Below are 11,837 nucleotides of genomic sequence, written 5' to 3'. Positions count from 1 at the left end.
GTCAACAAATTTGTTTTAATATATAATATATATATACACTCACACACATAGTCACAGGCCATTGTGACAAATACCCTTCTCTGCCAGGAAAGGGCTCCATCATACTCCAGGCTCCTGGAGACTCTCGGGAAGGAGCCCAGGCCTGGCAGTCTTCACAGATGACACCCAAAGCGGTGGGGGGGGGGGGGGGGGGGGGTGCACTTTTATTAGACAAGTGGGAAGGGATGGGGTGCACCTTAGGGTGTACTGTCGGGTGCCTCACACAAGCCCAGAACTCTGCTGCACCCTCTTCATCAGCTCCTCATCCTGCATAGACAAATCTGTCAACTTCTTGCCCGTCCGCTCACGGATGTCCAGGTACTTGGAGACACAGCGATCCAGGCACGTGGACTTGCCCTTGGACAGCTCTGCTTCCTTGTAGTGGGGAGACACGCACTTCCGGTGGTAGGCACTGGTCGTTCTGTTGTACGTGTTGGCATCATCTCTACCTCCAGCTCTGCGGCCAGCTGCTGGGCCCTGAGTGGGTCCATCTCAACCCTGCGCCCTGGAAGAGATCTTCTGCGGGCCTCCTAGTTCCGCGCGCGGCCGGGGCAGGGCGGAAGCACGTGGGGTGCGGCCCGCCGGAAGTCCCGCCAAATGAGCCTATTTCTATAAAAAGCAATAAACACCTCTGACCCCCTAAATCCCTTTATACCTTCTCTATTCAGAAGATGTAGTCATCCTTTTAATGGACAGTACTTCTTAGAAGGGATTCTTCTGACTGATTAATGGATGGCTGCTTGACATATGCGGAGATATATGTCAATAACGTTAGTCCTGCTTTTGGCATGAATTGATCATTTCCCCCCTTGAGGTTCTCCTTCACACAGTTAAGTTCTCTCTACCCAATTCTGATAAGGGTTTTTGTAGTGGTCATTATCTCAGATTGGGGCAGATTTTCTCTGAGATAGTTTGCCTCTCTGAGGGGATCAAAAGGGAAATCAAAAAAGTTGGAATAGTAATATTCCCATGTGAAAAAGGAAAGAGGGAGACAGAATTAGATGAACTGAAAAGCTTTATTTTGCAGTGCTGAAAAATTCGTGGTTACTCAGTAGCTTTGGGACTCATACTAAGTATGTTTCAGCCTTCCATTATTCAATGGTCTCTAAAATGAAACCCACCGAAGCAGATTTCATTGCAGTTAACTGTTTCCAGAATATATATAAACAATCATAGAAGAGCTCTGAGAAGTATATTGGGAACCAAATAAAAACTGAATTTGTCAGTATATTTTGATAAGAATTTTTATTTAATATTTATCCCTTTAAAGTTCAGGAGGATGTAGGGCAAGCTAAGAACTGCACCTGGTAAACCACAAGCCAGTCTATTTTTTAAGAGTATAAAGAAAAGCAGATACATATAAATATTCTGAAACAGATGAAACAAAAATGAGGCTAATGACTCAACATTTTTGATACTTAACAGTGGGTTGACTTAGTTTTAGTTCCAGGCACGGGCAAAGGTTCAAATTGGAACTCATTTTATTCAAACTGGTTTTTCCACCATCTTTAGTTACATCGTGACTGAACTCCCACCACCCTGCCTCAAATACCAAACATTTTGCCAATACTTTTACTGGATTAAAGAAAGAGCTGAAGCAAACATGTTGTGATATCCCCAAAGAACACATATCTTTTTTTCACTAGTTCCCTGTATTTTCTAGAGTCTTTCACTGATATGAGAGTGAACTCAAACAAGACCACATCTCTGCCGCCAGCTATTTTTGTAGAGAAATCATCTGTAAAGGACAGACACACTCAATTCATTGCCCAGCCAGCTTCCAACTAAGTCCAAACCCATTTAGCTGCAAATCCAATATCATTATTTTGTACAAAATTTCTAGCCACTTTACTTTAGACTACAATCCTTAAACTTTGTGCAATCCAAGGAATGCCTGTTTATCTGTCATATAAAGGAAGGAAGTGGCTTCATCTTGTCTGAGAACCCTAAGATATCCTCTAAAGCCTTCTAAATCTACCATGCAGTGATGCTGATAGATTAAAGCCATGAACTTTTCTTCCTCTCACAGTAATATTTTAAGGTTTATGGAAACCATATAAAACAAACTAGATTTGTTCCCATAATTTCAGACCTCTGGGCTTAGTTTTTGATTTGCAAAAACCCACTTACACAGGAAAATTTTAAATGTGCCTGTTACCAAAATACTTTGGAGAATATTAATTTTTGCCTCAAGAGTGTCTTAAAATTACCTCATTCCCCACCACTGTTACCCACTTCTATCCTAGTGTGAACTGTTTCTTCACAGTGGAAGGACTTATATTCTTTTCTCCATTTCTTTTTCATAGCATCAATTGACTCAAACCAACCATGGTTCTTTAAAAAAAAAAGAGAGAGACAGTTGATTTACAATGTTTCAAGTGTACAGTAAAGTGATTCAGTTATATGTGTATTCAATTATTCATATATATATTCTTTTCAGACTCTTTTCCATTATAGGTTATTATAAGATATTGACTATAGTTCCCTGTGCTATGCAGTAAGTACTTGCTGTTTATTTATTTTATATATAGTAGTGTGTATCTGTTAATACCAAACTTGTAGTTTATCCCTCTCCCCTACCTTTTTCTCTTTGGTAATCGTAAGTTTGTTTTCTATGTCTATAAGTCTGTTTCTGTTTTGTAAATAAGTTCATTTGTATCATTTTATTAGATTCCACATGTAAGTAATTTCATATATTTGTCTTTGTCTGATGTTCTTTGCTTATTGTGATAATCTCTAAGTCCATCCATGTGACTGTAAATAGCATTACTTTATTTTTTGATGGCTGAGTATATATCCCATTATATATATGTATGTGTGTGGGTGCATGTGTATACCACATCTTCTTTATCCATTCATCTGTTGATGGACATTTAGCTTGCTTCCATGTCTTGACTGTTGTAAATAGTGCTGAAATGAACACTTGAGTTGCATGTATCTTTGAATTAGAGTCCTTTTCCAGATATATGCTCAGGAGTGGGATTGATGGATCATATAATAATTCTATTTTTAGTTTTTTAAGGGAACCTCCATACCCATGGTTCTTTTTTCCCTCAGCTGTGGCTTAGTTCCCCAAGGATGCCATCAAACAGTTACTCTAAAGGTTTCCAGATTTGCATTGTTCTCAGACAAGAGTCTCAGGCTAAAGGTAAAGGACACAGGAATAAAGAGATCCCAGGATGGTTGGTATGCTTGTCTGAAAAGAAGGAATCCCACTTTGTGCCAGAAATTACTGCGTATGCTTGGAACACAATAAGTGCTATGGCAAGTTATTAGCAATGCATCCCAGTTAAGACCAAAGGCTTGGTCATAATTACAAAAAAATCACAGATTTGTAAAAAGAGCATGTAATACTTTGGATAATTATGATAGTTTCTTATGAAATACTATTCCAAATAAAATTAATCTGTGAAGCAAACATGACACACAGGATTCAATCAGTGATCAGTTATAATTCTTTTCTGTGTGTGGTCTTGGAATGTAAGAAATAGGTTTCTGCCAGTAGCATGTCATTTCCTGCCCAGTTATGCCCAAAAGGCCAAGTGGATTTATGTGTTCATAGAAGAGTATGAGTTTGGTCTGATAATGAGCTTTAGTTTAAGATTGGCGATCAATTACGTAAAGCTGTTCCCTTCTAAATAAGCATCCTGGAGATTATTACATTACTTAAAAGTGAAGTGCTGTAATATGCTAATTTCACAGTATTGAATCCTGCCAAAAGTTGGAGAGGTTGTACAAACAGTGTTCCTGTTGGGCTGTTTATAGCCTAGAGCTTGTCAGCTTCAGTCCTTATCTGTATCATGACCACAGTGTTACATAGGTACTAGTTGTCTCTGTATTCAAGATACAGAGCTATACCTTTTGTTAAGATAAAACATCAGAGAAGATATCATGGAAGGGTTATATATATATGAAGGTAGGGGTGAGTGGGAGGTGGACTGGGAGGATGGGCGTGTTCCCTGTTCATGTCAATTCACACTTTAAATACATAAGAAAATAATCTGAGAAATATTCTGATCACTTCTTTAATTAGTCCCTGGTTCAAGAGTATCTGTCCTGAGACTAAGCACTTGCTGTGGACCACTTACATGGCAATCAGAGTGACAAAACCATCATGTCTATCAATCAATCACATTATCTTTCAGTATATTTTTTCCTGATCAGATTGTGAAAAGTCATTTTTATTCAAAGAAGTAATTCAGACAAAAGGAAATATAACCAAAATGCTATAATGTGGGTGAACTTCAAGGAAATATTAGAGCTATCCTATTGACATTTTCATAAAGGGACAAAGAGAGACTGTGTTACAACTGGAATGTCCCAAGAAGAAAAGTATTCTAACAAGAAAAGTCAATGAAAATACTGCAAAGAAAATTCAAAAATAGGTTACCTAAATTAGCTATAAAGAGTATGTTGTAAACACTGCCTTCCTAATCCCCAACACATTTGGTATAGAAATATAATAAACAATCAAGCAGTATAATTATTTAATGAAGTAAAAGCATAGAATAATATAGATAGCAGTTGCCGAAAGTCTTCAGTAAATAAAAATCTATTTGAAAGCTTTTGAAACTGATTTCATTGCAGTGCAGAAGAATGATGGAAAAGGAAGGGGTCAATACCAATAATCAGTGCTGTTGAACGTGGGGAGGTTGAGAAAATGCACATTGCATTTTCTCTCCCAGCATGAATGAATCACAGCAAATGGAATAATTTACCAACAGTACAAATCATTGAAATTCAAGTTGCTCTCAAATCCAGGGAGATTCTTTCCACAGTATCTGCCTGAAAGATTGAAAGCTGAGTTGTTTATTTGAAATGATTTAGCTATTTGACACCAAATATCTGGGAACAGGTGCACAGATAAGAACTAAAATTCTGGCAGTGGACCAATGGGAAAGGTGATTCCAAGGCTACTTTACCAGCTAATGTATATATTCAGGTTTTCTTATTTTTAGATGACGAAATATGAAAAGAGAATTCTACTTCTTACTTTTCAAGTAGAAGGAAAAAGGAACACAGGAATATGCATCCTGAAGTAAATAAACTTCCTTAACCCGATCTCAAAAATGACCATAGTCACCATCAAATATAAGGCACACTGTGGGGAAGGAGAAGTCAGAGTAGAAAGACACAGCATTTTAAATTAAACAAAAACAAAAGGCTTACTTTTGCAAATCTTGCAAAAATATATGACAACATGGACACATTGCTAGACCTCTCAGAGCCCAGGAAGCAGTGCTCTGAAACTTAGGTTTCATTAGTTTCACAGTGAATCCACCTGTGCTCTCTGTCCTTTGGATTTAGGCCTTTTAAAGTGTCTTTATTTTAGGGTGAGCAATTGTTACATTCTCTCAGTTCACTGAGAAAATGAAGGAAGTAAAGTATGCATGAAAAGTGGGATAGGGATGAAAGTCAGTTAAACTTTCATCATCCACAATATAAAATTAATGAAAATATCTGAAATTGAAAAAATCAAGAAAAAGCAGCATAAACATGTTACCTTTTTAAATGGAGGGAAATAAGCTATAAAAAAGTAAGACGTGGTTGTCTCAGGGATAGAGTAAATGATAAAGAATGGGACATAGACTATTTTTTGTGAGAAGCCTTGTCCAGTATTTAAATATAAAATTAAAAAATTTTAAATATACTCAAATGGTATCTTACAATGCATTTTGTTCTTTACCTTGTCTTTTCACTTGCTACACCTTGAAGTTTTTTTTAGAGCAGTACAGATAAATCTACTTCTTTTTCTTAATGACTGTCTAATCAGCTATTTTATTGATAAAATGTAATTTATTTAACCAAGCTGATACTAATGGACATTCAGTTTGGTGTCAGATTTTTTAAATTACAAAGCCTTAGTGGCAAATCTTTCATGGCATATTTTTATTTGTATATGTTTAGGATAAACAGCTAGTAGTGCATTTTTAAAAGATTGTTTCAAAAAGGGTTTTATTTTATGTTTTGCATTTTTTAAAAAAATACACTTTTTATTTTGGACTAGTTATTTTAAAAATAAAAATGTGGAGGTAGTATAGACAATTCTCATATACTACACAACTCATATATTGCACATTAACATCTTACATTAGTGTGGTCTATTTTATATTAATGAACCAATATTGATAAATTAAAATTAACTAAAGTGCAAATGTCATTCAGACTTCTATAGTTTTTAACTAATGTCCTTTTTCTATTTCAAGGTGTCTGTTTTTTGGTATTTATCCTGCATTTTTTGTTTGTTTGTTTGTTTTATCAGTTGTTGGTCTGTGGCTTGGTGTTAGTCATTAATTTTGGAAAATGCTTCTCCATTATTATTTCAAATATTTCTTCCTGTACCTCCTCTTTTTCTTCACCTTCTGATATTTCAATTACATGTATATTACACTTTTTAAAATTATACTGCAGTTGTTAGATGTTATATTCTGTGTTGTTTTTTTTTTTTCTCTTTTTGTTTCTTTGCATTTCAGTTGGGAAGTTTCTGTTGACCTAACATTAAGCTAATTGGTTCTTTCCTCAGCCATTTCCAGTCAGCTAGTAAGCTTCTCAAAATTATTCTTTATTTCATAACACAATGGTTTTGTTTTAGTGTTTAATTTTTATTCTTTCTTAAAATTTACATCTCCCCATTTACATTACCTGTCTCTTCTTGCATGACAGATCCTTTCAACATCTGTGTCACGCCTCAGTCTGGTTCTGATGTTTGCTTTGTCTCTCTAGAGTGTGTTTTTTCCTGAATTTGGCTTGCCTTATAATTTTTTGTTGAAAGTCAGACACATCATATTGGGCAATAAATAGGAACTGAGGTGTGTTGGCCCCTAGTGTGAGGTTTTATGTTGATTTGCTAGGGAGTTGGGCTGTGTTTCATGTTTGAAGTAGCAATAGATGCCAGGGACTTTGAATTTCTCTGGTCTTCTTGTTTTTGACTTCCCTCTTGAGTGATGGCTCTCCCCAAATGCTCTGCACTCAGAGTTTGCAGATTTCAATTCTAACTCTGCAGCTCCCAGCACTTTCTCTCTTCCAGGGGAGGCCACACTCAGCCTCCAGCAATGTGTCAAAATTGTCTTGGAAGTGTTTGTGACTTCAGCGGCACCTGCTCCTGGTAAGCAAACGTGACTCTTTATTCCGTGACCTCAGTTCTCTAACGAGTCCAAGAAAAGTCATTGACTTTCAGTTTATCTTGTTGTAAAAAGGAGAGTGACCGTTTCCAAGGTCTTTCCACATCAGAGCTGAAACTAGAACTCTCCTAGCAGTGGAGATACCTGGATAAACATTGGCAAGTTGCCCTCCAAAAATTTTTCACCGATTTATGTTTTCATCACTATAACTTAAACTTATTTTTAAATAGTTTGACATCCACACTTGCTAGTATTTGACTTTGAGACTGTGAGACAAATCCTAAGAGGACAGATATTGGAGAAAGTCTTAAAGATAACTTACATCAAAATGCAAATATATTTTTGCTATGCATTCACATATTGTATTAAATTTTACTGTAGTGGTGATAGTTGTCTGTTTTGATTTCCAAAGGGGCTCATTAGTTTGACCTAAAGAAGGATAAAGTGGGGTGAGGTGGATTGTGTTCGAATGTATTATAAGAATTCCTCCAGCTATGCTCTTTCTTCATAGGTAATAGGCAAGAACATTGATTTTGCTAAAAAACTGATAGGTTTGTAGGTATCTGGACTTCCACAAACAAAATGTGTCCCAATTTTCAGTAAGTTAGGAATCAAAACTGAAACTTCTAACCTTGGTCTGACTCCAGGAGGGAACAAAGCTCAGCTATTGAGTGTATGCAGCTGACTTTTACACAGAAATTAGTCTTCAGTAGTTTCAAACTTTACCTCTTCTTTCTCTTTTAAAACAGAAATATTCTTCATTAGAATTTCTCTGTTTCCTTGATTATTTGCCAGGAAAATAATGAGTGCTTTTTCCCAATCTATCATTCTGTGTAGAGATGATGAAGCAGTGATGAGTTGATTTTTCTCTTTTCCCACGTGAATGCTATTTTTCTATAAATGTTTTTTTCCATAAGTGGAAAATACACTTAAAATCCAGTGAATGCTTTTTCAGTCGGCACATGGCAAAATTCTAACAACTCAGTGATTTTTGTTTTTCTGTGAAACACAACCTTTCAACCATTATTTTATTTCACTAAATATTTTATTCTGAAATAGGTACTCTTTGGTGTAATGGAGAAAGGATGAAAAGAAAGTTGTCATATTTATCTCAGAATCAAAAGAAGGAAAAATTGAGTCAAATAATTTTGAAAAATCAAGCCATCTTAACTCAAGCTTAATTTACTCTGAAAGTGAAAGAAGTGAAGCCTGCTTCAAAAGGGCTACTTGGGACTTCCATGGTGGTCAAGTGGTTAAGAATCCACCTTCCAGTGCAGGGGACGCCGGTTCGATCCCTGGTTGGGGAACTAAGATCCCACGTGCTGTGGCAGCTAAGCCTTTATGCCTCAACTACTGAGATAGCAGGCCACAACGAGAAAAAAGCCTATGCACTGCGACAGAGAGCGCATGCACCGCAGTGAAGATCCCGGCATGCTGCAGCTAAGACCTGATGCAGCCAAAAAAGAATCAGCTCCCTGAAAAACAGAAGCTTTAAACAATTTTTTAAAACAATGAAATGGCTACTTAATTATTGTTAAAAATCAGTGTCATTTGTTCACTCACTCTAGTATAAATGTTTACAAACAGTAACTTAATTCTATAATCTAACGTTAATTGGTTAATTCTATATTCTAAGGAATATCAGAAGGCTCGCCATTTCTTAAAAACAATAAGTTATGAAAAGGAAATGAAATATGAAACAAAGCCAATGTGCTTATTGCATCTTTGTTTTGTTAAGCTCTGTGCTCAGAAGATATCGTCAGCCACAGTGAAATGTGACTTTACAAAATGTTATCACTTAATATCATAAAAAATGAAAAAATAAAACAAGTCACACCAGATGCTGAGATTGTGACAAACTGAAGCTGTTTCCACGGTTATATGATAATGTTACTGTAAACAGTGTTGAAAACTCTGCAAGTTTTCAAGCATAAGTCAGGTCCAACTTCTGAATTACTTCTAACCACAGAGGAATATCTGTTTATAGTTTAATCCATCGCCCATCTGGATCCCAATCCAACTCTTTCAGACATTCACTGTCTTTCACTAAAAAACAACTTTAGGACCTAAACAATTTAAGTAAATATGAATTACATTTTTTAGGAGAGATCATGTGGCCAATAAAAGTAAAATTACCAAAATGAAAGCTTACTATCTGAACATAAGGCTTTTCACTTCCCAATCTGTTTTAAGAGTTTCTGAGTGGGAGAATGTACAGAAATCGCCCACTTACAGCTCACATTCTAAAGCAGCAGCCTAGAATTAGAGGAGTTTTATCCATGTATGGAGAAACACTGATAATTATAATATCTTCTACATTCAGTGATCAGAAATTACCCTTGCTCTATTATTTCTCTTCAAGTGGAAAACAAGTTTCTCAAAAGATTCTCATGCTACTAAGTCATGCTTCAGTATTCGTTTATCTCATCAAAATTGTGACACAAAATTTGTGTGTCATTTTTTCTTGTTTTGGACTGAAAATATAATTCCAGAGAATACTCTCAATCCTGAAAACTTTCTTATCGTGAGAGAAACAATACCAGGAATGATGGTGCCATTTAGGTCTGTGCATGCTAAGTTGCTTCAGCCGTGTCTCTTTGCAACCCCATGGACTGTAGCCCGCCAGACTCCTCTGTCCATGGGATTCTCCAGGCAAGAATACTGATGTGGGTTGCAATGCCCTCCTCCAGGGGATGTTCCCAACCCAGGGATCGAACCCACATCTCCTGCATAGTCAGGTGTCTTCTTTACCGCTAGCACCACCTGGGAAGCCCTTAGATTTGTAGTCCTGACAAATAAACAGTAACCCAAAGTTTTTGACAAGAGTCTTACTGATGAGAGTCTAATCGATTTCACGATAGTTTTGGGGCTGAAATTTAGTTTATGAATTTTTTAGATTGGAGATTAACTACTTTCAGTAAGTGGTGTGTCCACTCTATCTGTGGGCTAGATCAGAGATTCATTTTATTCTGAACAGACTAGGAACAACAGTAGGAATTAGAAAGAATGGAGAAAGAGAAGTGGGAAATGGGAAATATAGGTGACTTTTTGCTTTTAGAAAATTGGGCATTTCATATTGGTGACCTACTCTCAGATGCAAGAGTGAAGAAGTACTTATACTAGCAATCAACCCCCGTGGCGATAAAAAAATCATGCCATTGGCATCTCAAGCATGTGTGTAGTAAGCTACCAATTCTTTTTCGAGACCCATTACATCCTCTCTTTTCTTGATCAATCAACCTACCTCCTCACCTTCTCAAAAATATCTGTTATTGCTCAGAACCAATGGTGTGTTTTCTTTGCCCTCTTTTTCCTGACTTTGCCTTTTTAGGCTCTGATAGTAGCATCTTCCAACATTTTGGACCTAAGTAGTCTATGCTGTGCTGTGTTTAGTCACTCACTCCATGGGATTTCCCAGGCAAGAATACTGGAGAGGGTTGCCATGCCCTCCTCCAGGGGATCTTCTCAACCCAGGGGTTGAACCCAAGTCTCCTGCATTGCAGGAGAAAGATGTCTATACAGTTCAGTAATCTGTTTGTTGAAAATGTATTATCCCTAGACTGTGTGATGCTACCAAATACAGCATCTTCTTGTACAATGAAGTAGGGTTTAATGTAGAATGCTGAGTAAGAGCTCAAGCCCCAGTGTAAGAAAGCATGGGGTCACGTCCAATCTCCACCACTTTATAGATGAGTGTTCTTAGCCAACTATATAATTCACTGAGTCCTTGTTTTCTCATTGGCAAGTGAGTGTGAAAATAAAACTAGCATCATGGGTTTTTGAGTCAATATTAAATGAGCACTTAGCACAGAGCATGGGATATAATAGACTCAGTAAATGTTTCTATATAAATAAGTTTCAGCGAATGACATTACAAATCTACTCTAACTGGAAAGAAATTGAATACAGCATCCATAGCTTGTTTTTGACTTCCCAAATGGCTCAGCAGGTAAAGAGTTTGCCTGCAATGCAGAAGACACAGGAGAATGTGGGTTCAGTTCCTGGGTTGGTAAGATCCCTTAGAGAAGGCAATGGCAACCCACTCCAGTATTTTTGGCCTGAAAAATCCCATGGACAGAGGAGCCTGGTGGGCTACAATCCATGGGGTCACAAAGAGTTGGACACGACTGAGTGACAAGCGCCTAAGTCAAATACCTTGTTGAAAGTGATTCCTTGGAAGTGTGGTAAGGAGTTTTAGGTCAATGGGTATACATCTTAGAATCATGTGCTCATTATGTGACTTTCTGGATTCAAGACACAACTTAGAGGGCATAGACTGACTCTGATTCCGATAGGCAATAGACCCTAAATGTCATCCATTATGCCTTAGGCATTAGACAAATTTGTGGTATTCTAAACATCACCAGTTGTTAATTAATTTAAATATTAAAGCAAGACTGCATTCCAGGGAGAATTTCTGCCATTCAAGTAAGGTTCAAAGGTTTTTGTCAAAGGTCCAAACAGGTGGTCCATTTTGTGAGCTGTTCCTTATAAGCTGACTTAAAATACAGAGTAGACTTTTCCAAACTTTCCTTCTAAAATCATCAAGACTTGGCCTTTCAGTTATGCATCATGATTCAGCAGGGGAAGAAAGGGTAAAGAATCAGCAATTATTTTCTAGCCAATTACTTCTTGCTAATTTTGAGTGAATTCACATTTCTGTAATAAGGTATGATT

At 37.0% G+C, this 11,837-nt stretch overlaps 1 pseudogene; it reads right to left on the bottom strand.

Annotated features, from left to right (window-relative positions):
• Positions 1-258: 258 nt before the first annotated feature.
• Positions 259-530, bottom strand: LOC122434153 (annotated as a pseudogene).
• Between the last annotated feature and the right edge of the window lie 11,307 nt (positions 531-11,837).

Source organism: Cervus canadensis, chromosome 33, assembly GCF_019320065.1.
Source record: "Cervus canadensis isolate Bull #8, Minnesota chromosome 33, ASM1932006v1, whole genome shotgun sequence".
NCBI lineage: Eukaryota > Metazoa > Chordata > Mammalia > Artiodactyla > Cervidae > Cervus > Cervus canadensis.
Note: the sequence above shows the minus strand (reverse complement) of the source record. Positions and strands in the feature narration are given on the sequence as shown.